This window comes from Diabrotica virgifera, chromosome 9 (assembly GCF_917563875.1).
Source record: "Diabrotica virgifera virgifera chromosome 9, PGI_DIABVI_V3a".
NCBI classification, from domain to species: domain Eukaryota; kingdom Metazoa; phylum Arthropoda; class Insecta; order Coleoptera; family Chrysomelidae; genus Diabrotica; species Diabrotica virgifera.
This window is the reverse complement of record NC_065451.1, coordinates 210,314,322-210,340,845: the sequence shown is the minus strand read 5'-3', so window position 1 is coordinate 210,340,845 and position 26,524 is coordinate 210,314,322. Positions and strand designations below refer to the sequence as shown.

Here is a 26,524-nt window from a genome sequence, read left to right as displayed (position 1 = left end):
CGTTAAAAAAATGCATTTTCTCGGCTTCCCATGGAGCAATTTTCTTAATTCTTTTTTTGTTCCCAAGTAACTCGAGTAGAGCCATCCAACTAACGCATTATTAAATGTCAAAGTTGCTTTTGTTCTGTTATAATAAATTAATTTATTTATTATTACAAAATTTTTTAATTTGTTTAAATAAAGATTGTTTAAATAACTATACAGCTTTCAAATGAGAATATTTGTGTTTTTAACGTTAAAAGATACACTTGTATTAAGTTTATCTAAAAAAAGTCTACAACTGGAAAAAATATGTAGTTTTCTTTTCTTATAAATAAATTAATTTATTATAATAAAACAAAAGCAAGAGTGACATTTAATAATCCGTTAGTTAGATGGCTCTACTCGAGTTAGTTGGAAACAAAAAAGAATGAAGAAAATTGCTCCATGGAAAGCCGAGAAAATGCATTTTTTTTAACGTATACCGACTTTGAACTTTGAGATTACATTTTCTCCAACCTAATTTTTTATTGGAATTTTGCTATTTTTTGGCAATTTTCACTCATAATATCGATAGTTTTTATTATAATAATATACGTTATGAATATTTTAAAGATATGAAAATTTGTGTGGAGAAAGAGGACAAAAATAAAAAGGTGATGGTTCGAAAATTTTGATCCTATTATTTATATCTTTGCGTAAATGCCGATCAACTTTGACTGGTTGTATCTCAGGAATCACTTATCACAATTAAACTTTTTTTCTTTTAAAAGAAGCGTCCTGCCGCTTTTTTTCCAATACCGTTTTCATCATTTAATTTAATCGGCTTCTGGAATTATAATCTATACGAAAGGATCTTTAATACTACTAAGTTATTTAATTATTGATGAACAATTACTTATCTAAAATTTTAGTCGAAAATTAAAAATTTTGTTGAAAAAACCTGCATTTTCCGGGGAAAATTTTCGTCGAAGTAAATCGGGAAAAACACGTCTCTATGCAGAATTTAATTACGGTGAATTTTTATTTGGGTGTTTTTGGTGTAAAGTCAGAAATCTTTAGAGTTATAGAGTAAAAATTGAAAAAAACACGATTTTCGGGCGCCATTTTGTTTATAAAAAAGTAGCACACTATCTGGAGACTGCATACCTATATTATTAATATATATACAATCAAAAGATTCAATTCTAGAAATAAAATTGCTGGTAAATAACTTTTCCTTGTATTTTGCTAATTAGCCCAGAGTATTAGTCTAGAAATATTCAACTTACCAATATTTTATATTCATTTGCAGCTTCTAAAAAACCTGTAACAAAAAAGAAGATTATTAATAAGATTCCCCTACTTAGAGTTTCTTTCCATTATAATAAATTTTTTTATCTCAATCCAAGACAAATTTTGAAAAAAACCCTTAGATATTTTTCACCACATATTTTTATACAGGGTGTTTCATTAATAATTGTCCATATAGTAACTGGAGAAACCTCTGCACAAAATACGAATATTTAACCTAAAACACTCAAATAAAATGTGGTTCCTTACTGAGTTACAGGGTGTTTTATCTAAAAATTTAAAAAATATTTTTGCCCAGTATTTTAAAACTATTCGACGTATCTTTTTCATACTTGGCAGAAAGTGCGACTACTATTCACCCTACTAAATTATGATAAACAAACTTTTCTAGCTCCTACCAGAGGCGTACGGCAGGGGATAGTAAATGATTGAACCTTCTCAAATTCTACGCCACTGGAGGAATTACTATTTTAGTACCGTTTTTAGATTCTCCAATACTTTTACGTAAATAATATGCTCCTCATTCGTAACGATAAAGTCATTAGTTTTCGAGATATTTGAAGTTAAATATGAAACGGCACAGTTATTTTGATTAATTTATGGTATGGTTCATATGATTAAAATTTAAAAATTATTTGTACCCAGTACTTTAAAACTATTTGGCGTATCCTTATCATACTTGGCAGAAAGTGTAGGTACTGTACACCCTACTAAATTAAGATAAATAAACGTTTCTAGATACTACCAGAGGCGTACGACAGGGGATAGTGGCAGGTTGACCCTTCCCAAATTCTACGCCACTGACGAAATTGCTATTTTAGTCTAATTTTTTTATTTTTCAATACTTTTTACGGAAACAATATACTCTTGATTCGTAACGATAAAATGATTAGTTTTCGAGATATTTGAAATGAAAATTGAAGTGACACAATACATTAATCAAAATAACCGTGTCGTTTCATTTTTAACTTCAAAGATCTCGAAAACTAACGACTTTATCGCTACGAATGAAGAGTATATTATTTTCATGGAAAGTATTGGAGAATCCAAAAATTGAACTAAAATAGCAATTTAGCCAGTGGCGTAGAATTTGGAAAGGGTCAACCATTCACTTTCCCCCTTGTACGCCTCTGGTAATAGACAGAAACGTCTGTTTAACATAATTTAGTAGTTTGTATAGTACCTATACTTCCTGCCAAGTATGAAAAGGATATGTCGAATAGTTTTAGAATTCTGAGCAAAACTACTTTTTAAATTTTTAGATAAAACACCCTGTAACTCAGTAAGGAACCACATTTTATTTATTTGTTTTAGGTTAAATCTTCGTATTTTGTGCTAAGGTTTCTCCAGTTACTATATGGACAACTATTAATGAAACACCCTGTATACTACAAGGAATCCTACGACTCCGTAAATAGAAGAGAATATTCAGAGCAATAAAAGACCTGCGAGATTAGACAAGCCAGATAGAGGTGTACTGGTCATATTGTAGCAAGTTTAAATGATCATAATAAATTTGAGAGGTGTATATTCCGTCGCATTCTAAAAATTCGATGGACTGACCATATTATTAGAAATGAAGAAGTTTTAAACGAATGAATGGAGATCTTTAAGTTGTAGAAATTAAACTCTAGGCCAAAATTAACCGGCCACCTTAAAAATAGGTCATTTTTGATGTCTTATATCTCCTAAACCTGTTGTCCGATTTAAGTAAGTTTTTAATATGTTATAGCCTTATTCCTTGATAGTATAAGAGCTGTGAGACATTTTTGAGTAGATATTTTTGGCAACCTGAAATTTTTTCAGGTGACTCTTCCATGATAGCCTAATATAAAAATGCTGGTCTGGCTGGAGGGTAGCGGTTCTTTTCCCCAAAAATCCCCCCCAAAGTTAAAAAAGGGTAAACATTGTTATTACAAAAAATATCATTGACGTGACTTTAAATTAAATTTAAATATTCAAAAATAAAGAAAATAAACAGGCCAGGCGATTTGAGGGAGATTTTAACTCTGCAAGATATTTGCATGGGCGCCCCAGGATTATTTTCAGGGGGTGCATCTGAACTTCAGCAGTTTAATCTGAATCTGTACATACTATTAACGAGTATAAAATATACAACTATACATGCATAGTAGCTATGTACGTTCCTTCCGGACACGGAGGTGCAATTGTTATTTTGACAGGGTATTTTTTAATAATAAAAAAAAAATATTCTAAAAAGACAGGTTTTTTTTTGGTGAAATTTTCCAACTGCCAGGTGATTAAACAAATTACGCGTACATATAAATGAAAAGCGCTATAGGTAAGCAGCAGTGTGAGAAAGAGCGTATACCGATAGCTGTTTGCGTCCTATGTTGTAGCTAAGCGAGTCCGTTTGCTCGAGAAAAATCACGTGACCTGGCGATACCCATGTTGTGCCTCGAAACGTTAGAATAATTATTATATATTACAGTTTCTTAACTAAGTTTTTATTATTAAAGGAAAATAATACGTACTATACAATAGATTTTGCAAATATGGTAGAAAGAGACAAATTTATTATTATAAATAGTTATATAGGTGGAAAAGTATAAAGCTATAAACTATATTAATTCTGCGTCCGAATCTTCTACTTCTTCTTCAAACTCCTCATCTGAGCTTAAATATTCATTCTCTTCTTCTTCGTCAGACTCCCCTCGAGACTCAGATTCCTCTTCTACATGATCTGTAAATATTTGTAATATGTATTTAAAATTAATTAAAAATTAATTAATGATTAATTAATTGAGTTGCTACGTATTCTCTGTCTTTTATACGGAGTCAAAGACTGGACAATCATGGGCGCATCTGAAAAAAGATTTTGTGCCATTGTTGAGATGTGGTGTTATCGAATAATGTAAAAAATATCATGGACACAACACGTAACAAACACGGTAACATTAAGAAAGACGAAAAAGGCAAAAGAAATACTCAACACTATGAAGGAAAGAAAAATGAGCTACTTTGGTCATATACATACTACAAAATAAAAAAAACGTGATGTCATTGGTTATATAAGGAAAAGTACAAGAAAAAAGAGAACCGGGAAGACGATGCATATACTGGTTGAAAATTTTAAAGTAGTGAAGTGTAAAAACAACGATAGAACTCTTCAGAATCGCTGCAGACAAAACAAAATGGGCCGTGATGATCGCCATTGTCATGAAAGGATGAGGCACACGAATAAGCAGAAGATTGAGTTAACTAAAAAAAAAAAAGATTTCAATTATAAAAAGTAAGTGTATGTAAGCTTACCTTCAGAAATATATCTGAAATTTTATTTGGTTCGCTAATGAACTATAGCATCATAAACTGATTGAGGTAACCAATCTCCCTCAAACCAATTAAAATCTAATTTATCCATATTTAGTATCCATCCATTTCCGTTAGGTGTTGAAGAATTACCTATAGCCCTTTTCATTCACCTGCACGCGTAATTTGTTTAATTGTTGGAAAATTTCACCAAAAAAAAACCTGTTTTTTAGAATATTTATTTTTAATATTAAAAAATACCGTGTCAAAATAACAATTGCACCTCCGTGTCCGGAAGGAATGTACATAGCTACTATGCATGTATAGTTGTATATTTTATACTCGTTAATAGTATGTACAGATTCAGATGAAATCTTGTGAAGTTCAGATGCACCCCCTGAAAATAATCCCGGGGCGCCCATGCAAATATCTTGCAGAGTTAAAATCGCCCTCAAATCGCCTGGCCTGTTTATTTTCTTTATTTTTGAATATTTAAATTTAATTTAAAGTCACATTAATGATATTTTTTGTAATAACAATGTTTATCCTTTTTTTAAATTTGGGGGGATTTTTGGGGAAAATAACCGCTACCCTCCAGCCAGACCTGCATTTTTGTATTAGGCTATTATGGAAGAGTCACCTGAAATATTTTCAGGTTGCCTAAAATACCTACTCAAAAATGTCTCACAGCTCTTGGACCATGACAATATCGTTAGAATAATATTGTTAATAAACAGAAAACATCTTATCTTCTACATAATTTAGACACGAAAGATATATTTTCCTTTAACTACTAATGGATAAGACAGAAAACCAAAGTCACCGATGTGGTACAAAAATCATTAAAATTGAAATAGGAATACGCTGGACATGTAGCTAGGAACGATATAAACAAATGGCACATAGACAAGGCGAAAACGGCGGGTTCGTTGGAAAAAATATTCCCATGAGATTTTTTTGCATAATCATATTCGTGAGACATCCCAGAATAAGGTTCAAGAAGTCGCCCACGTGAAAAGTGGTCCAATTTTTTTTTAATCAAATTGCAAAAATCAATAATTTCGGCCCGGACACATTTTTTTAGGTTTCTTGGACCATTTTGGATAAAAAAGGTCTCTTATAATTTTTCTCTAAAGTTGCTCATTTTCGAGATATAAGCAATTTAAAATTGAAAAAAAAACGAAAAATGGTGATTTTTAAGGCTTCATAACTCGGTTAAAAATTACTATTATGAAATTTAGAAAGTGACCAAATCAAAGATTAAAGCCTCCACTACATGATCCTGAAGAAATTTGTGTCATTAATTTATTACTAAGCTGTTATTTTTAAGTAAAAATAATGAGCGCCATGCAATTATTAATAATGAGTGGTAAGATCGTATTGACGTGGCTGTAAATGTGAGTGCGAGTAAGATGCACCATTGACTGCCGGAATGGCATCTCTCTTGCACTCATCATTGCCGGCCGCCTAATACGTGCATGGCGCTCATTATTTTTACTTAAAAATAACAGCTTAGTAATAAATTAATGACACAAATTTCTTCAGGATCATGTAGTGGAGGCTTTAATCTTTGATTTGGTCACTTTCTAAATTTCATAATAATAATTTTTAACCGAATTATTAAGCCTTAAAAATCGCCATTTTTCGTTTTTTTCAACTTTAAATTGCTTATAACTCGAAAACGAGCAACTTTAGAGAAAAATTATAAGATACCTTTTTTATCTAAAATGGTCCAAGAAATCTAAAAAATGTGTCCGGGCCTAAACTATTGATTTTTGCAATTTGATTAAAAAAAAAAATTGGACCACTTTTCACGTGGGCGACTTCTTGAACCTTATTCTGGGATGTCTCACGAATATGATTATGCAAAAAAATCTCATGGAAATATTTTTTCGCCGATTTCGCCTTGTCTAACAGAACAATTCCAACCTGGAGACCATACCAACACAAAAGACTCAGAGGCAGACCTATGAGATGGACAGCAGATGATCTGAAAAATTGGCTACAAGTAGCGTACAACAAAAAGCAATGGAACGGAAGACTTGAAGAGGCTTATGTTCAGATGTGGACGTGAATGGCTAGACGAAGAAGAAGAAGAAGAATGGAAGGAAAAATAGAAGAAAAGCGTGGTACTGGTAGACGACGAATGACCTGACTGCGTAACATCAAAGATTAGACAGGACTAGACGTCCAAATCCTAATAAGAAAAGCACAGAGTAGAGATTAATTTGCAGAAGTGATGGCCCACCTCTAAGAGTCTAGAGTCAATTGATCTAGAGTCAATTCATCTGAGAGATCAATTGACAGGAGACTGGAGAAGGCGTCACCATGCCGAATTGGTGACTGAATGGTACTGAAAACAGCGTCAGACATAATATAAAACATGTGACGATAATATAATTTTATCGTCTAGAGGACGAAAATGAATTAGTAAAACTTGTTTTTATACCGTCTCGGACGATATAAAAGACAGAACGAAAAGCCTAGTTGAATATTATTCTTGGAGCGTTGATCGAAGAATAATAAACAACAGCGAGGTATAAGAGGTAAGTTTATGTAGGTAGTATTTACCGACCATTTTCCGCTGTCGTTTTGGCGAGCTGAGCGAATCCGACAGTTTTCCTCTTACCTGTCCTTTTACCTATCCTTATACGAGCGGTGATCGTATATCCCTAATATGTCTTTTCATGTGGCGAGCTGGGCGAGATTCCCTTTCTTCCCTTTCCTTATACATTCATGTCGTATTAATAAAAGCAATTCCTATTTCACGCGATCGTCAAAATCATTCATTCATGTACAAAATATCGTCACATCATCGGCACGAACAGAAAGCTCGATGCGTAGATTATAAACATATTTTATTAACGGAATTAACGAGTAATTAAGTCTAATTATCTTATCTTTTGTATGTTTTGATTCCATATAAAAATGTCTTAAAATGCGAACTCTTTTCTTCGACTGATTTAATTACCTGGAGCAACAACGCAACGACCTCGTTACAAACATAACTGGATGCATCTTATATGGTAAGATCAGAGCAAGACAATTGTTAAAGACAGTGTTTTTTGAGAGACCAGATGGTAAAAAGATCAGTAGACCGTCCCAGAAAATATGAAAGGATGATGTTGAAGCCAATTTATCCAGGACTGGGTCACAACAATGCAAAATAGAAGCGGAAGAGCGTAGAAGATGGAAGGCTATAGTGGATGCGGTGAAGACTCACCCGAGTTGTAAAGCCAGTTAAGAAAAAGAAGAAGAAAAATCATCGCCAACCTCCATTAAAGACGCCATCTAAGGACCAAGAAGAGTTAAATGTACGTTGTTTACTTTTTGTATATACAAATATATCTAATAATCTATACTACATTTACATTCAAGATGCAGTAGAAATAAACAGACCAAGAATATTTAAATGCTACTAGGAGCACTTCCGAATCATAATTTCCAATGTATAAACTTTGGAAATCATTATTTGGGATTTACAATGTATATACTGTTATGACCTGCTTTCTATTACTTTTATATTAATTATTATTTATTTGATCAATTATTTAATTAACGCAAATCATACATAAAAATTAAGAAAGAATCTCAGGGTCCCTTTTTATAATAAAAAAAATGTCTAAATTATCTTATGTTATACTTATCTTCTCTCGTGGTTTCAATATCTCTTAGTTGATCCTTATCGGGATGAAAATAGGAAAAGGAAATAAATAGAAATACCATAAATAAACACATACAAATACCTTTATTATCAATAGCAATGCTCTGTAAATAAATTCTGTGGGCATAATTGTCCAAATGAAACCTTTATCATATAAATTAATCTGATTCAAAAAAAAATATTTATCGCTTTGTTTTTGATACCATTAAAAAACCAACTAAATAAACAAATTTGGTATCCGCAAAATTACTTATACCTCCTATTAAATTTTTGAAATGTTGGAATCTTAAATTCATAAGCTTTTACCTAAAAAAATTAACTTCTGATTATAAAGAAAACCTATCACATAGGTTATTGACTGACCTTTTTGATTCACACACAATGATGTCTCCTCTTGACCCAACCAGCTCCTCCTTGTTGATTATGTTAGGCTACCAATCAAAGCCCTCTCCGTTCTCAGCAAGAATCCAGCAGCATACCAGCAACTATTTCTCCAAAACACCAGCCAGGCCTCTTTTTGCCAGTACTCGTTCAATAAACTCCAAATCTTTCTCCTCTCTTTCTCTCAACAATAATCTCCTGAGACCCAAGTATCTTTTTTACTTGGTGTCACAAATAATTTTAATAACGATAATTCTTGTAACTTACTCTCTTGGACTTTACAGAATCGAAGAGGTATTTCTTCTCGATTTGATTTGTCTCTCGTTCCACTTTTTTCAGCTACTCTCACTATCAAAACAAAATACTAGTACTTGCTTCTGAACTATTCACGAAAACTTTTGACTGCTTCTTTCGGATGCCGGTAACACAATGATCCCTCTTTCCAAAACTATCTGAAAATTCCACCTTCTCTCCTTCCTATTCCAAATTGCCAAACCAATCAGAGACATTTCTTCTTCCCATTCTTTTTTTCATTCGAAACCACCCACTCATACTTTCAAAAAATATTCCTACCATCATAATAATTACTTTCGGGAAATTCTACAAAATTTACTCGTGGTTAAACAAAAAGAGATTAAAATTCCAAACTTTCTTTACCTTAATTTTCTAAGAACTAATTACTGTGGCTTTTGGCCTCGTGCATAACAAAACACTGTTATAATCTCCAAATACCCTGAACAATTATTGTCTATTCATATCACTTTCTTTCCTAATGTGTTTTATTTTTCAGGGAAAAAACTTACTAACGATAAATCACTTCTTAAAAACTACTTATAATAAATAGTTACAAATCAATATACAGGGTGTATCAAATTTATGTGCCCGCGTTATATTAAAAAAATTAAAATTTTTATTCTATCTTTGATTGATAAATTGAAACACAATAATACATTGTAAATTATGATTCGGGAGTACTCCTAGTAGCATTTAATATTCTCGGTTTGTTTATTTCTACTGCATCTTGATTTTAAATTTAGTATAGGTCAACTTATATTAAACAAGTCTTTAATAGAACGCTTCAATAAAGTTAAAGTTAGTCAATGAGTTAGTGCTATAAACGATTATCCAAGTTAGCGTCATAAAATCCTCCATAACGAGAAAATTATTTTCATTGCTCAATAAAAGTTAAACTGCCAACTCGTTAGAAATCTTGTTCTTGTTCCATTAACAGCTGTTTTTTGGATAGATCGATATCACGTCTCGAATACTTCGAGTAGAGTTGAAGGAAAACAGAGCAGAATAAGTTAAATTAAAGACGACATAAATGAGAGCAAAATAATTTCTTATTTGTTAAGTTTTTTTTGTACATTAGTAAGGACATTTGATCAATGGGTCAATAATAGTACAGTAAAATATCATCTAAGCTGACAGGGGGATTAGCGAATCTTCTTCTTCTTCTTTGCGCGACTAGCACTACTCCTGTTTGTCTGCCTCTTATTCTGTTTCAGTTGTTGTTGACTGTACAGTACATTGTCTTTCCACCTTTTCGGCGGCCTTCCAACGGGTCTTCTGCTATACGGCTTGTTGTTTTTACAGATGTTCGCTAATCTATCTGGTTCCATTCGGTTTACATCTTCGTTCCAGTTTTTCTTTCTTGTTTTTATCCACCTGTTAATATTTTGAATTTTGCATCGTTCTCGTATACTTCTGCTGCTTTGTCTGTCTCTTAATGATATGCCCGCTATTGAACTTAATACTTTCATTTCAATATCGTTGATTTGTTGTTTCGTCTTTCTTGTATCGGTCCTTGTCTTCGCCGCATATGTTAGGATTGGTCTTACTGTTGTCTTGTATACTTTTATTTTGCTTTCCGTGGTCAGATATTTGTTTCTCCATATGGTTTGTCGGAGGTAACCACTTACTCTTGCTGCTTTTGCTGCTTTTGCTGCTTGCGCTGTGGTCTCTCTTCTTATATTCCTGTCACTAGTGATCTCTACTCCTAGATAATTTATTTTCATTACTTGTTTTATAATTTTGCCGTCTATTTCTAGTTTGCACCTACGCGGCTCTTTACTTATCAATATACATTTTAGTTTTTTTTACTGATAGTCCAGAAAGCCACTGCGCATCCGCTAGGAAAAATATTCTGATTCGGATTTTTTGCACAATCTTACACAAAAAGGACCCCTTTTAACAAATTTGCATGTTGCCAAGACCAAAAGTGGGTCAAAAATTTTTTAAAGGTTTTTTTTGTTTTTTCCTAAAATTAATTTTTTGCATGGAACAAAGTTTTTTTTAGGTTTTTTTGGATCAATCTGAACAGAAAAGGTCTTTAGTGACTTTTCTCTAAAGTTGATAGTTTTTGACAAATAAGCGATTAAAAATTGAAAATTTGAACATTTTTAACCTTCAAAAACTATGTGAAAAACTTAAAATTTGAATGTTGCCAAGGCAGGTAGATATTCTTTAAACATCGATTGATGAAATCCTGGAGAGCTTTTTTCAATACAGTATTCAGAACTCCTTTATTTTTTAATTTCTAATCAGGCGTGCGCGACACTATTTTCCACCGTTGCATGTGTATACAGTATGGTGCAAATGAAAGGAATAAATTCGTTATTTCGTAAACCGGTGACTTTAAGGAAAAAACCCGAAACAGGTCGATTTTTATTTTTAAGTTATGATATTGTGGCATATATGGTATGCTAGTGACTTCATCCTTCTGGGCGTGATGACGTAATCGATGATTTTTTTAGATAAGAATAGGGGTCGTGTGGTAGCTCATTTGAAAGGCTCTTCAATTATCTATTCAGTACTGTAAACATTTACATAATTATTTATACAGTGTGTCCAAAAATTTTTTATTAAATTAAATTATTTGACAAAAAAAGAAGTAAAAGGACACCCTGTATAAATAATTATATAAATGTTTATATTACTGAATAGAGAATTGAAGAACCTTTCAAATGAGCTAGCACACGACCGCTATTCTTATTTAAAAAATCATCGATTACGTCATCACTCCCAGATAGATGACATCACTAGTATACCATATATGCCACAATATCATAACTTAAAAATAAAAATAGATCTGTTTCGGGTTTTTTCCTTAAAGTCACCGGTTTACGAAATAACGAATTTATTCCTTTCATTTGCACCATACTGTATACACATGCAACGGTGGAAAATAGTGTCGCGCACGCTTGATTAGCAATTAAAAAACAAAGGATTTTTGAATATTGTATTGCAAAAAACTCTTAGGGATTTCATCAATCGATGTTTTTGAGGGTTAAAAATGGCCAATTTCGCAATTTTTCAATTTTTAATCGCTTATATGTCAAAAACTATCAACTTTAGAGAAAGCCACTAAAAACCTTTACTGTTTGGAATGATCCAAAAAACCTAATAAAAACTTTGGTCCATGCAAAAAAAAATTTAGAAAAAAACAAAAAAAAAAAACGTTTAAAAAATTTTTGACCCACTTTTTGTTCTGGCAACATGCAAATTTGTTAAAAGGGGTCCTTTCTCAGTAAGATTGTGCAAACAATCCGAATCGGAATATTTTTCCTAGCGGATGCGCAGTGGCTTTCTGGACCATGCTATTCTCATAATATGTTTTGTTTGCTGTGATATTGAAGGTATGGACTGCCTTTGTAGGTCACCCTAGTTATCAGCAATTTGTACTGAATCATCGGCATAGCATAATATCGTGATTTTATGCGCTCGCTCCCATGTGGTATCCATGTCGCTTTTTTTACTTCGTGAATTATTTGATTCATCACCATATTGAATAACAATGGACTGAACGAGTCTCCTTGACGGATTCCTCCTTTTAGTTCAAGGCATTCTGTTTTTCTTGTTGGTCTATTTGTTCAGTTTTTAATAAATTTAAGATGTCATCTCGCCTCCCCCTGTCAAAAGCACTTTTTAGATCTACAAAGTACATGTATTATACGCTGGTTTTTTATATGCAATAGACTTTTCCACTATTTGTCTCTTTGATTTTTTACCTGCATCTATTTTTAACTGTTTTATTTCTGTTTTTCCGTTGTTGGGTATTCAGATTTCTTTATTGCTAGTTATTCACCCGGCATTGGTCGCTAGGTAGGTTGTTACGCGAGTGGTCGCGCGTGATATTTTCTCTCACATATCCAACTTTTGCCTTTCTTTACAAAATTTTACAAAAAAGATGAGGTTTCATCAACGATAAAGCCATTTGCTTTAAAAAGATTTTTTTTGTTTTTCTGTTTTACTCTTATTATCTTTATATAAAATGTGACTATTGATGCCACCAATCTTTAACATTGAAAAATATTATGGTAAGTGACCATCTACAACTAACCCGTGAAACAGAATATAGGATTTTCATACTATCGACCACATCCACGGCGCCTTTTATTATATCATAAAATGATATTATTTTAGGTTGAAAGGGGAAAATAAAATTAAGCTTTATACACAGTTGGTGATGCCGGTAGTCGCTTGATGAGGGAATCTCTCACATGAAGCGCACTGACTCAACAATATGATGATACCAAGTAAACTGAAGCACTATCTGAGCGGACGAGTCTATTAGATTGTCGAGGGAGGATAGTTAGGAGACTAGAAGGAACTACAGCGCGTATAATTTCCCAGAAAAAAAGTTGTGCGCAATTTTCTGAAACTGTGAGAGTAAATCTCATATAGCGACCACTGGCGGGTTAATAACTAGCTATCATTAAAATAAGGGAAAATCAGGATCATCCAGTAAGCGTAAGAAATCTTTAGTTCTCCGGTTATTAAGATTTCTCGCTGATTACTAACATATTTATGTATACATTGTTTTATTTTATCTGTTATTTATAACTAACGATCATTAAAATAAGGGAAAACAACGTAATATACGGCTCACAAAAGTGATTAATCCATCCTGAGAATAGTTCAAAAGAGATACCCGTTGAAGAGTCCAAATTGTTATCCCCGAATCCTGTCTAATCCCCAACTAAGTCAATACAGTTATTAAGGGAAGAGCTAATGACTAAACTTATTAGGTTTATTAACGGCGAGAGGATGTAATGAAAGCGGGGTCGAAATTAGTCCTGGGTTTAGCAGAATCGTAAACTAATGCTCTATATGCGTTATCGTATTATTTCCTTTCGCCGATTTGTTTTACGGATTCGGTTGTTAACGAAGGTAGAGGAAGACGTCATCGCAACAGTAAAGAATTTATGCGTGAATGTAATATGTAAGTTCCAGCAAATCAGTGCTGATTTTAATTTATATGTAACAGTTTTGGTTTTAAGAACAGAATTTGTTATTGCTAAACTTAAGTTAAGTGGCGCCATTTTTTTGTTTGTTGCTTCTTATCTATCGATCTATCTGTCTACCCTATTTTATCTTATCTTGTAATTTATTCTATTGGATCAAATACCAATGTCAGAAGCTAATTTGGAACCTACGACTTGTTCTCCAGCAACCCTATCCGGCTGCCATTCGCAGTATATCAATTTGTGATCGTTCTAGCAACATCAAAAAAGGGTTATACATTGGTATACATTTTTAATGGCGCCCAACGTGGGGCCTGGTCAAATCTTTCCTCTATTTTTATTTGCTCTCTCTCTATTTCAATAACTTATTCATGTTAAGAGGAACTGTTAGTAGAAAAGTCGAGGAAAAGAGAAAAATCCTCAAAAATTTGTTAGTTAAAGATGCAAGCAACTAATTTTCACTTAATAATTTAAATTTTGATGATAAAAAAGCCTCAATACAATTATTTAGGGAAAAGCTAATGACTAAACTTATTAGGATTATTAACGGCGAGAGGATGTAATGAAAGCGGGGTCGAAATTAGTCGCTGGGTTTAGCAGAATCGTAAACTAATGCTCTATATGCGTTATCGTATTATTTCCTTTCGCCGATTTGTTTTACGGATTCGGTTGTTAACGAAGGTAGAGGAAGACGTCATCGCAACAGTAAAGAATTTATGCGTGAATATAATATGTAAGTTCCAGCAAATCAGTGCTGATTTTAATTTATATGTAACAGTTTTGGTTTTAAGAACAGAATTTGTTATTGCTAAACTTAAGTTAAGTGGCGCCATTTTTTGTTTGTTGCTTCTTATCTATTGATCTATCTGTATACTCTATTTTATCTTATCTTGTAATTTGTTCTATTGGATCAAATACCAATGTCAGAGGCTAATTTGGAACCTACGACTTGTTCTTCACCAACTCTCTGGCTGCCATTCGCAGTATATCAATTTGTGATAGTTCTGGCAACATCAAAAAAGGGTTATACATTGGTATACATTTTTAATGGCGCCCAACGTGGCCTGGTCAAATCTTTCTTCTATTTTTATTTGCTCTATCTCTATTTTAATGATTTATTCATGTTAAGGGGAACTGTTAGTAGAAAAGTCGAGGAAAAGAGAAAAATCCTCAAAAATTTGTTAGTTAAAGATGCAACCAACTAATTTTCACTTGATAATTTAAATTTTGACGATGAAAAGCCTAAATACAGTTATTAAGGGGAAAGCTAATGACTAGATTTATTAGGTTTATTAACGGCGAGAGGATGTAATGAAAGCGGGGTCGAAATTAGTCCTGGGTTTAGCAGAATCGTAAACTAATGCTTTATATGCGTTATCTTATTATATCCTTTCGCCGATTTGTTCTACGGATTCGGTTGTTAACGAAGGTAGAGGAAGACGTCATCGCAACAGTAAAGAATTTATGCGTGAATATAATGCGTAAGTTCTAGCAAATCAGTGCTGATTTTAATTTATTTGTAGGTAACAATTTTGGTTTTAAGAACAGAATTTGTTATTGCTAAACTTAAGTTAAGTGGCGCCATTTTTTTGTTTGTTGCTTCTTATCTATCTGTCTACTCTATTTTCATATCTTTTAATTATCATATCTTTTAATTTGTTCTATTGGGTCAAATACCAATGTCAGAGGCTAATTTGGAACCTACGACTTGTTCTTCACCAACTCTCTGGCTGCCATTCGCAGTATATCAAATTGTGATCGTTGTAGCAACATCAAAAAAGGGTTATACTTTGGTATACATTTTTAATGGCGCCCAACGTGGGGCCTGGTCAAATCTTTCCTCTATTTTTATTTGCTCTATCTCTATTTCAATGAAATCTTCATGTTAAGAGGAACTGTTAGTAGAAAAGTCGAGGAAAAGAGAAAAATCCTCAAAAGTTTGTTAGTTAAAGATGCAAGCAACAAGCATTTTCATTAGACATAGAATCCATCATTTGTACTAACGAAGCGGGGGTCCCGCAAGGCAGCGTTTTAGGTCCACTACTTTTCCTGATCTTCACAGCGCATTTACCAGAAACGCACAATACTACAATTGTATTCTTTGCAGATGACGTAACTGAATTATCAACTAATGGGAATTCAGCAGATACCTCTTATGATCTCCAAACCTACCTAAACTTAATCGCAGAATGGTACAATCAAAAGAGAATTAAAATGAATGAAAAGAAGTCGGTACAAGTAACATTTACTACCCGCCGACAAATTTGTCCACCACTCACACTAAAATACACACATCCCCATCAGCACAGAAGTGAAACACCTTGGATTGCATATCGACCAAAGGTTAACATGGAATAAAGGCATCTAAATGAAACGCAAGCAGTTGGACCTTAAGTTCAGACAAATGTCTTGTAGGACATCCAAATTGTCATTGAATAATAAATTACTCCTATACCAATCCACACTAAAACCAATTTTAATGTACGGTATCCTTCTCTGGGGATGGGCTAAAATACAGTGATTTCAATCAAAAGTCCTTAGATCCATTGCTGGTCTACTATGGTATGTCAGTAATCTCACGATTCAGAATTACCTGAATATTCCCTTTGTAAGAGATGAAGTACATTTGACAGTGATCAACCATGTAAGTCGAACAACAAACCACGACATCGAACTGATTGAACATCTCTACCAAAATGGACCAATAATCAGAAGACTCCGGCGAACGTGGCCACAAGATTTACTAAAACAGCGAAATAAATCTATAAGACGGAGCATCATTGGATACTCCATCCTTCTTTCATGCTTACAAACTCTCATGTAAAAGTTGATTAAAAATAAAAGTTCAAAAGAAAAGAAAAGAACAGACCTTGTTTTTTCTTAACTTTCTTCTAGGTCTAAGGTTTATTAACTTTCTTCTTTTATTTACAAAAAGTTAAGTGGTCCCAATTTTCTATTTTTTCCTTCTAGTTTAGAACTTACGACTTACTCTCCACCGACTATCTAGCTGCTATTCGCAGTGCAGTACCTATACCAATTGGTGACCTTTCTTTCTAGCTACATCAACATCCAAATAAAAAAGGGGACACATTGGTAAACCATTAAATATCGCTCAATTTACGTGGGGCCTGAGCAATTTCCTTTTCTCTATTTCTATTTGCTCTATCTCTATTTTAAATAATTTTTCATTTTCTTTCTACATTCTTTCTGGAAACTCACCTCATTAAATCCATAAAGAAACTAATTTCCTCTAACTGGCTATACCATTAATAACAAAAAATTAGTAAAATCCTTTATAAAAGATTTATTTAAAAATCCCCTAAAAGGAGCTTATCCCCTAAAATGGACGTTAACCACACGCCTAAGTGATCTGGAATACGCCGACGATATCTGCCTGTTAGGACAAAGGTTCCAGGATGTGGCCGACCAATTGGAAACACTATCCACTGAGACCAATAAAATAGGTTTAAAAATCAATATTGGTAAAACCAAGTCGATGAGAATAAATGCAAGGAACAACACGCTATTTAATATCGACAACAAGCAGATTGAAAATGTGGAGAACTTCACGTACCTTGGAAGTGTCATAACAGAAAGCGGAGGTACAGAAGACGATATTCGTATGAAGATACGAAAAGCTCAACAAACTTTCAGCATGCTTAACCCTGTTTGGAGGTCTGGAGAATATACTACAAGTACAAAGATCCGAATATTCCAGTCAAATGTTATGTCTGTTCTACTCTATGGATGTGAAACCTGGAAAGTGACAAAATACCTTACAGACAAATTGCAGGTCTTTGTTAACAAATGTCTACGAAGAATTGTTCGTATTTTCTGGCCAAACACCATCAGAAACGAAGATCTGCTACACCTGACCCAACAAAAGAGGGTAGAAAATGAAATAAAATACAGAAAGTGGGGGTGGATAGGTCACACACTCCGAAAAGATAGTTCCAGTATTGCAAAAAATGCCCTAGAGTGGAATCCCCAAGGAAAGAGAAAAAGAGGTCGCCCAGCACAAACTTGGAGAAGATCCATCATGGACGAGATAAGAAGTCAAGGAAAGTCTTGGAATGAGGTGAAGGCCCTAGCGCAAAATAGAACCCGATGGCGCGTTTTCACTGAAGCTCTATGCTCCACTTAGGAGTTTAAGAACATTATATATAAAAGGAGCTTCACCACAGAACGTTTTCGAACTAAAAAGTTCATCATCAGTGCTGTTAACAGGTTTATAACATGCTGAACCGCCAAAATATGTGGGTAAAAATGTGGGTAAATTAGGAATTTTCTATGAGAAACTTTTGGCTACAAAATTCTGGCGCATTCATCAAAAATTTAAATTTTTACTAGAAATTTTAATTTATGGCGAACGCACCAGGATTTTGTAGCCAAAAGTTTTTTGTAGACAATTCCTAATTTTCCGATATTAGTACATTCTTTTACGGGTTTTGCTGTGAATTTTAAAGAAGCGCTTGGATTGACATGAAATTTAACATACGCATAGCTAACATGTCAAAGAAAAAAGTGATATGGTGCCGATGTGTGCTTTTGCCCTGGGGGTGACTGTCACCCCATCTCGGGGGTGAAAAAATATATGTCCAAGATAAGTCCCGAAATGTATAAACTGACTAATTTTAAGCAATTTTTGTTCTATAGAGTTTTTTCACCAAATCAATACTTTTCGAGTCATTTGCAAGTGAATATGTGAATATGTGACCCCGTTTTTAGACGGTTTTTCGCAAATAACTCAAAACGTAAGCATTTTGTCGAAAAAAATATTCTTATTAAAACTATAGACTATAAGAAAGTGAAAAAATAACGGTGTATATATTAGGTCTCTATACCTAGCAAAAGCAGAGTGATAGCTAATGAAAAACAGGTTCATATTCGAAAAATTCCAAATAGAATAATTCCCAACTTAAATGAAATTAATCGTTACCGCTTCACAAGTTACTTTACTTATGTTGTGTTTATATGATCTGTAAGTTTCATCGATTCAAAGTGCTTATTTTTGAAAAGAATTGGTTTTAAAGTAAAATTTTTAAAAATTTTAATTTTGAAAAAAATGTTTTTTTTTTCAAAATAACTTAAAAATTGTTAGATATACCAAAAATCTTAAACAATAAAAAAAGTCGGCTTTACTTTTCTGAATATTTTGTGTTTTTTGTTTTTCTGTAAGACAAAAATTGGTTAAGATTCGGTGTTTCTAAATTTGCATACACTCGTGGTAAGTGACTCGTTCAAGCCTTTTAACTACAGCTCCTTCAAAAATAAGGACTTTGAACCGATGAAACTTACAGATCATATGATCAATACACACGCGAGTAAAAATCTTGTGAAGTGGTAACAATTAAGTTCATTTGAAATGCTAATTAGGGAGTGATTTTCCCAATTTTTTACCAAAAAAAAAGAGACCAACTTTATTTTGAGCGTAACTTGTTTACGTTTGATGTTAAAATTTTTTTTAATAAACAAAAATAAGCATTTTTTAAATACTATAATAAAGTTAAAATTAGTTTTCCCCAAAATAGTGCTTCGTTTCTTGGTTATGGCACGTTAAAATATTCGATTTGGAATTTGACGAATATGCACCTATCTTTCATTAGCTATAACTTTGCTTCTGCTAGGTATGGTGACCTACTATATACACCATGTTTTTCACTTTTTTACGTGCTATATTTTTGGTAACATTTTTTTTCTACCAATTACTTACTTGCGAAATTAGTTATTTGCGAAAAATCGTCTGAAAACGTGGTTATTTTGAAGAAAAATTAACATATTCACTCGCAAATAACTCGAAAAGCCTTAACTTGGTGAAAAACTTTATAGAAGAAAAGTTGCTTAGAATTAGTCATTTTATCCATTTCCGGACTTATTTCGAACATATATTTTTCACCCCCAAAGGGGGGTGAAACTCACCCCTAGGGCAAAAGCACACATCGGCACAATATCACTTTTTTTCTTTGACTTGTTAGCTATGTGTATGCCAAATTTCATGTCAATCCAAGCGGTTCTTTAAAATTTAGAGGTTTTGCAATATTTTACCTTTGAAGAACGTACTAATATGTAAAATCTTATCTTCCAGCAGTTTCAACATTTAGATTAGAGTAGAAATGTTTTGGCATTACACTTAACTGAGATTATCGAAAATAAAGATTAGTTCTCTATATCGAGGCCTCTTGCCTCTTTCGTATTCAAAACTCGCCTTCAAAAGGCGAATGAACCATTAACCATTAACCTTGTACGCACGCCACGCTAGAACCGGTGAAATTATTTCACCTGATTTGCATTTGTAATATGTAAAGCAACGCTTCCCTCTTCCAAATAATTAACTGCGCCTCTGCCTCTACAAACCTGAAAGCCAGAAATTAAGAAAATTTCAATCTCACAGAGAGCAAGTTAATAATAATACGATTTGAATAATTACAAAGAAAATAACAACAATTTTCGTATCTTATATTTTATTTTTAGATATCTCCTAAGAGATAAAGCACAGTTTTTGTGTAAAAATTAATGTACATTTAGGGGACGAATATTTATTTATTTATTAATTAATTAATTAATTAACTTATTTATTTATTTATTTATTTATTTATTGACGGGCTAAACCCTTTTTCAGTTTTTGTACAATATGCATAAAATACAGTAAGATACATAAGCTAGCTACAACAGTGTTTTTTAAATGATGCAGTTGAAGTATTAAATATTTCTAAATCTGTTTGGTAATTGTTCGTCGTACGTAACATCCTAGAAATAACATCATTAAGTCCTTAATTAGTAGAAAGGAAATCTACAAAAAACAGGTCAGAATTACGGGTTCTTCGCATAGGTATATTAAATGAGATTAAACCCAAAATTTCAGGGCAAATAATAAATCCATTTAGAAGCTTATGTAAAAAATATAATTCGAATTCAGCTATTCTTGTCTCTAATTTGTTCATTTTAAGTTGATTAAGAATACATATAACTGTAATTATAATCTCCACGTCTTAAACCCATTTTATAACCACATATCCTTAAAAAATCTGTTTTGAACTTTTTCTAATTGAGTTTTCTGGGTATTATCAAAAGGATACCATATAATACAGCAGTATTCTATAATTGATCGCACTAGCCAACAGTATAATATTTTAAACGTAAAAACACAAAGTCCTTTGAATTTCTCTGGATAAATCCTAACATTTTAAGGGCACATGAAGTTGTGTCATTCATATGATCATTAAAGTTCAGTTTTCTATCCAGTGTTATATCCAAATCCCGTACCTGATATATCTCTTGCAGAACATTACCATTAAGTGTGTAATTATTATGAAAAGAAGCCTGCGTTTTACTAAACGTGATTTTAAAACTATTTTTTATATTTAAGTTTAAAACATTTACTTCACACCAACATGAAAAATTATTTAAGGACAACTGCAAACATTCACAATCAGAAAGGCAAGCAATAGATCTCTAAAGATTTTTATGTCATCAGCGAATAAGAGAAATTGGTCGGAGTTAATTACTGTTTGTAAATCGTTAACAAATGTATTAAAAAGCAGTGGACCCAAATGAGAACTTTGTGGAACACCTGATGTTATATGAATTGGTTTTGACAAAAAAACTACCATATTTAACCATTTGAGAACGATTAGACAAATAATGTTTAATCCAATTTGAGATGTTATCGCTAATGCCATAGCCACAAAGTTTGACAATCAAGATCTCATGACTGACTATCGAAAATTTTTGAAAAATCAGACCTGAGAACCAGACTCCAACGATTTAATGATAAAATTTGTATAATACACGAGATTTGTAACTGTGGATTTACCTTGGCTAAAACCATGTTGCTCACCAATTATTATGTTTTTACAATCAAAACTTAACATTCTATTTACAAAAAAATCTAATAGTTTTGGTAACTCTGACTGTATACAAACTGGACGGTAATTTTCAGCTTTATCTTTCTGACCAGACTTGAAAATTGGTTTTAAAAAACTAGATTTCCAGAAATCGCGAAATGTCTCTGATGTTAGTGATAGGTTAAATAAATGGTGTATTGGTTTTTCCAAAGTGTATCCACATTTTTTTAAAAAGTACAATGGAAATTTGTCAGGTCTCTTGGTAAGTTCCTACGGGCTACTCAGAATCTTATCAACTATCTCCTTAATGTCAACAACCTAATTGCTTACATTCGCAGATTTCTCAAATTTAAAAATAGGAATTTGATTAACTACAACATCATTGTAGACAGTTGAAAAAAAGTTCGCAAAAATATCAAAGATCTTGACTATTTTCCCCAGTATAATCATCATACTCAATAACTGATGGTAACATAAATATGTGAGTTTCTTTTACTATTTATAAATTTCCAGAATGATCTAGGGTTTTCAGATGTATTGTTTTCAGTTTCCTGAACATGTCGTTTATATGGTGAATTCGTAAGTTCTTTACACTGAGTTCTAATACTTGAAAATATATTATAACCTTCTTCCCTCCCTGTCTGTTTGAATGTTTTGTGATGAGTTTTCTTTTTTAAAATTAACGATTTTAGATCACAGTTTTAGCAATTAGGATATGTGGATGTTTTATATTTTTAATGGGTACAAAATTATGTATTAAATTGTATAGAATCTCAACCAAAAGATAGTTTATGCTAAAGTAATCACCAATAATAACTGTATATGACAAAATGATAAAAAAGCACACTGCTCTACGGATCTGAAACATGGCTAAAGAACATCAAATACAGAACATAGACCGTCATAGAAATGGATGCATTAAGAAGAGCAGCTAGAAAAACGAAACTTGATAGGGTTCGAAGCAACACAATTAAGGAAGAAATGGGTTTAAAAGAAACTGTGACCGACTGCATAGAGAGAAAACAACTTAAATGGTATGGGCATGTTCAAATAATGCCAGAAGGAAGGCTACCAAAGAAAGTAGCAAAATGAATACCACCGGAACACAGGAAACGAGGAAGACCAAAGAAACCGTGGATGGAAGGACTTAGAAGATCAATGAGCGAACGAGGATTGAGAGAAGAAGATTGTAATGATAGGACGCGGTGGCAATTGGGCATGGGACAACGTCACAGGACGTTCTAACTCAAATCTATATATGGGTGATTCCATTTCAAATCACTCAATTTTGGAGCAATAAAAATTTTGGATCTTCGATTTGTCTGAAAATTGGTACATAGTTTCTGCGGAACGTAAAAATAAGATATTTAAGGTTAAAAAATCTTCTTTTTATTTTTTTCTCAAAATGTTATTTTATGCGGTTTTACAGTGATTTGGTGTTTATTTAATAAATTTGCATTTTCTATGGTAAAGTATCAATGAAAAACATAATATATTAAGAGAAGGGACTCAAAAATATCATTATATGGCATTATAACAAGTTACTTTGATTCACAAGTTTTTGATCAAATTTTATAGTGTAGAAAACGTTAAAATACCGTTTTTTATATTTTTCTCCATTCCTAAAATAAATCATAATCGATTTGGCTGAAAATTTGCCCACAGATAGCCAAAACATAGAACTTTAAGTGGTTAGAAGGATTTGAATTTTATAACAATACCAAAAAACTTACATGCAATATCATAGTTAAAAATATAGGCGTCTACTGTAAGTGCAATTAACTCGAAAATATCGACCTCACGACGAAAACTGTAAAAAAAATTGTAATAATTGTAAATACGATTTATTTGGAATAATTTCAGTTCCTAACATTTTTGTCGAAAAGTTAAAAATAGCGGATATATTGAGCAAAACAGGTTCTCATTTAAAATCGAGATGGCGGCTAACGTAGCGGAGGAATTCATTCGTGATTTTAAATTTAGACTACTATTGATTCCCCTAAAGATTAGAAAAATAAAATTTTGGGCAGCTCGACATGCAAGGTCAAATGCTATCCCGATTGGACTAATATACTTTTGAGTCTGATATTATTGTAATATAATTCAAATCCTTCTAACCATTAAAGTCCTATATTTTGGCTATCTGTAGGCAAATTTTCAGCCAAATCTATGATGATGTATTTTGGCAATGGAGGAAAATCTAAAGTAAAGTTTTCTACACTATAAAATTTGATCAAAAACTTGTTTTAAATCAAAATAACTTGTTATAATGCCATATAATGACATTTTTGAGTCCGTTCTATTAAAATATTATGTTTTTCATTGATACTTTACGATAGAAAATGCAAATTTGTTTGAATAAACACCAAATTACTGTAAAATCGTATACAATAACATTTTCAGAAAAAAAGAAGAAGAAAATTTTTTGGCCTTAAATATCTTATTTTTACGTCCTACAAAAGCTATACATAAGTATACCAATTTTCAGACAAATCGAAAATCCAAAATTTTTTGCCTGAGTGGTTTGACATGATGAACTGTAGTTAATTGTATGTAATTGGCTGGTAAAAGTATGAAACAAAGAAGAGTTTTAGAAAAATTCATTTATAGACGAGGCAAGGAAAAAATTGGCAATGTTTTGCAGTTGAATAGATCTCAAAGAAATCAAAACTCGTATGGATTGTGCAAGAGGAGCATTTATGAAACTTAAATCTATTCTGAGCAATTCTCAGCTGAACTTACAACTAATAATCATGTTCCTAATGTGTATCCTTTTATGTTTTTCCTGTTTATCCTGTATTATGTCTATCCTTTATTACTTTATCGATGTGAAATCTACATAGATCATGAAGCTTAATATTATGAACAAATTAGAAGCCTTCGAGATGTGGTCATATCGCAGACTGCTCAGAATCTCATTAGTCCAGAAAGCCACTGCGCATCCGCTAGGAAAAATATTCTGATTTGGGTTTATTGCACAATCTTACTCAAAAAGGACCCCTTTTAACAAATTTGCATGTTGTCAGGACCAAAAGTGGGTCAACAATTTTTTAAACGTTTTTTTTTGTTTTTTTCCTAAAATTATTTTTTTGCATGGAACAAGGTTTTTTAGGTTTTTTTGGATCATTCCAAACAGAAAAGGTCTTTAGTGACTTTTCTCTAAAGTTGATAGTTAAACCTTTTAGTCTTAACTAAAAGTGAGTTATAGGTAATTGAATGTATATTTTTTTAGGCGACTACCCAAATCTAAGTATTCAAGCTTAAATAAAGGGAATATTATACATTTTATAACACAAATTTATTAAACATTTGTCTAAGTATTTAAAAATATCTATCAGATGAGCTTAAGAACAAGTTGATAGCATTAAAATTTATGCTCCAAAAATTTTTCAAAATATATCTTAAAAATTTTTCCAAAAAATGTTATTGTTTTTTTTTAAATAACTCCGTTAATTTTGAGACATGAGATTCGCCTAAAAACCATTTGAAAGCTAAAACTAAGGGCTTTTAAACCACGTTAAATTTAATCTTTTAGACCCCTTACTGTTTTAATAATAAAAGGTTAAATTGCCCAGTTACATGGTTCTCGCAGGCAAAATTTAAGATTAAAACGTTTCTATCTCGGTTATTTTTTACCCTACAAAAATACTAAAAAAGGTAAAATATTTGATACAGAAAAACTAAAGTTTGATTATATATCATTTTTTTCGTATATTGAGTATTTTTGGAGTTATTATTAAAAGAAAATGAAAATAACGATAATCTGAAAAATTCAGATTTTTTTAAATTATATGTTTTTTCTAAAAATATGTATTCTAAACGGTCAAAATTGTCAAAATCATTACTTATGCTAATATAAAGAAACTCTTGTAAGGATTTCTGTAAATTTTAATTTTTGTGGAAATGGCGATGTTTTATTTTTCACTTTTTCCAAAAAAATTCCAAAAAGTTCTCTCATTTTCATCATAACTTGCTTAATTTTGATGCTATTAACGTCTTATGGAGCTCATTTGATAGATATTCTGAAGTACTTTGACAAGTGTTTAGTGGGTATATTTTTTAAAATGCATAGTTTTCCCGTTATTTAAGCTTGAATACTTAGATTTGCGTACTCGTCGAAAAAAATATACTTTCAATTACCCATAACTTACTTTGAATTAACATAAGTGTAGTTCTTTAAATAAGAAATGTATTCAATTTTTTATTATCTTTAATTTTGGTAATAATAACTTTTTTGTAAAAGCTTATAGTTTTTGAGTTATACGTAAAAAACTGCTTTAAAACATGCATTTTTGGCGAAAAAATAAAATCTTTGATCTTTAATAACTCAAAAAGCATTGATTTATATTAATAACTTTATATAACAAATTTTGCTTAGAATTTGTCTCTCTATAGATTTATGGTACTATTTTTAATGAAATAATTTTCACCACCGAGGTGGGGTGGCATCCACCCCCAGGGTAAAAGCGCAAGTTGGCATCATGCCACCTTTGTTCCTTGAGGTATCCTCTAACTACTCACCAATTTTCATAAAAATCGATGGAGGTTCAACGAAATCGGAGGTGAAAACCTTCAGTGACTGCACTATCAATGGAAAGATCGACGGAAAAAGAGGAATTGGTAAGAAGAAATATTCGTGGCTCCAGAACCTTCGTCGATGGGCGGGCTTATGAGCAGATCAATTATTACATGCTGCGCAAGATCGAGAACGATACAGGTAAATTGTCACAGAAGCTACTAAATACATAAATAGCCTAAAATTTTGTGAACTAAAGTGATGATGTCTAAATGAAAATTGTATTATTCAACAAGGAAAATCTATTTTGCTAACTGCATTTCGAATTGGT

General features: G+C 32.3%; 1 protein-coding gene across 2 annotated transcripts in view; it reads right to left on the bottom strand.

The window, feature by feature from the left end:
- LOC114334818 (uncharacterized) overlaps window positions 1–26,524 on the bottom strand; it is a 905,910-nt gene that overhangs the window by 181,863 nt on the left and 697,523 nt on the right. For both annotated transcript variants that reach the window (XM_050662384.1, XM_050662383.1), the window contains exon 5: window positions 1,251–1,285. The gene's annotated coding sequence lies outside the window, so the exon portion shown is untranslated. The remainder of the gene's footprint in view (window positions 1–1,250; window positions 1,286–26,524) is intronic.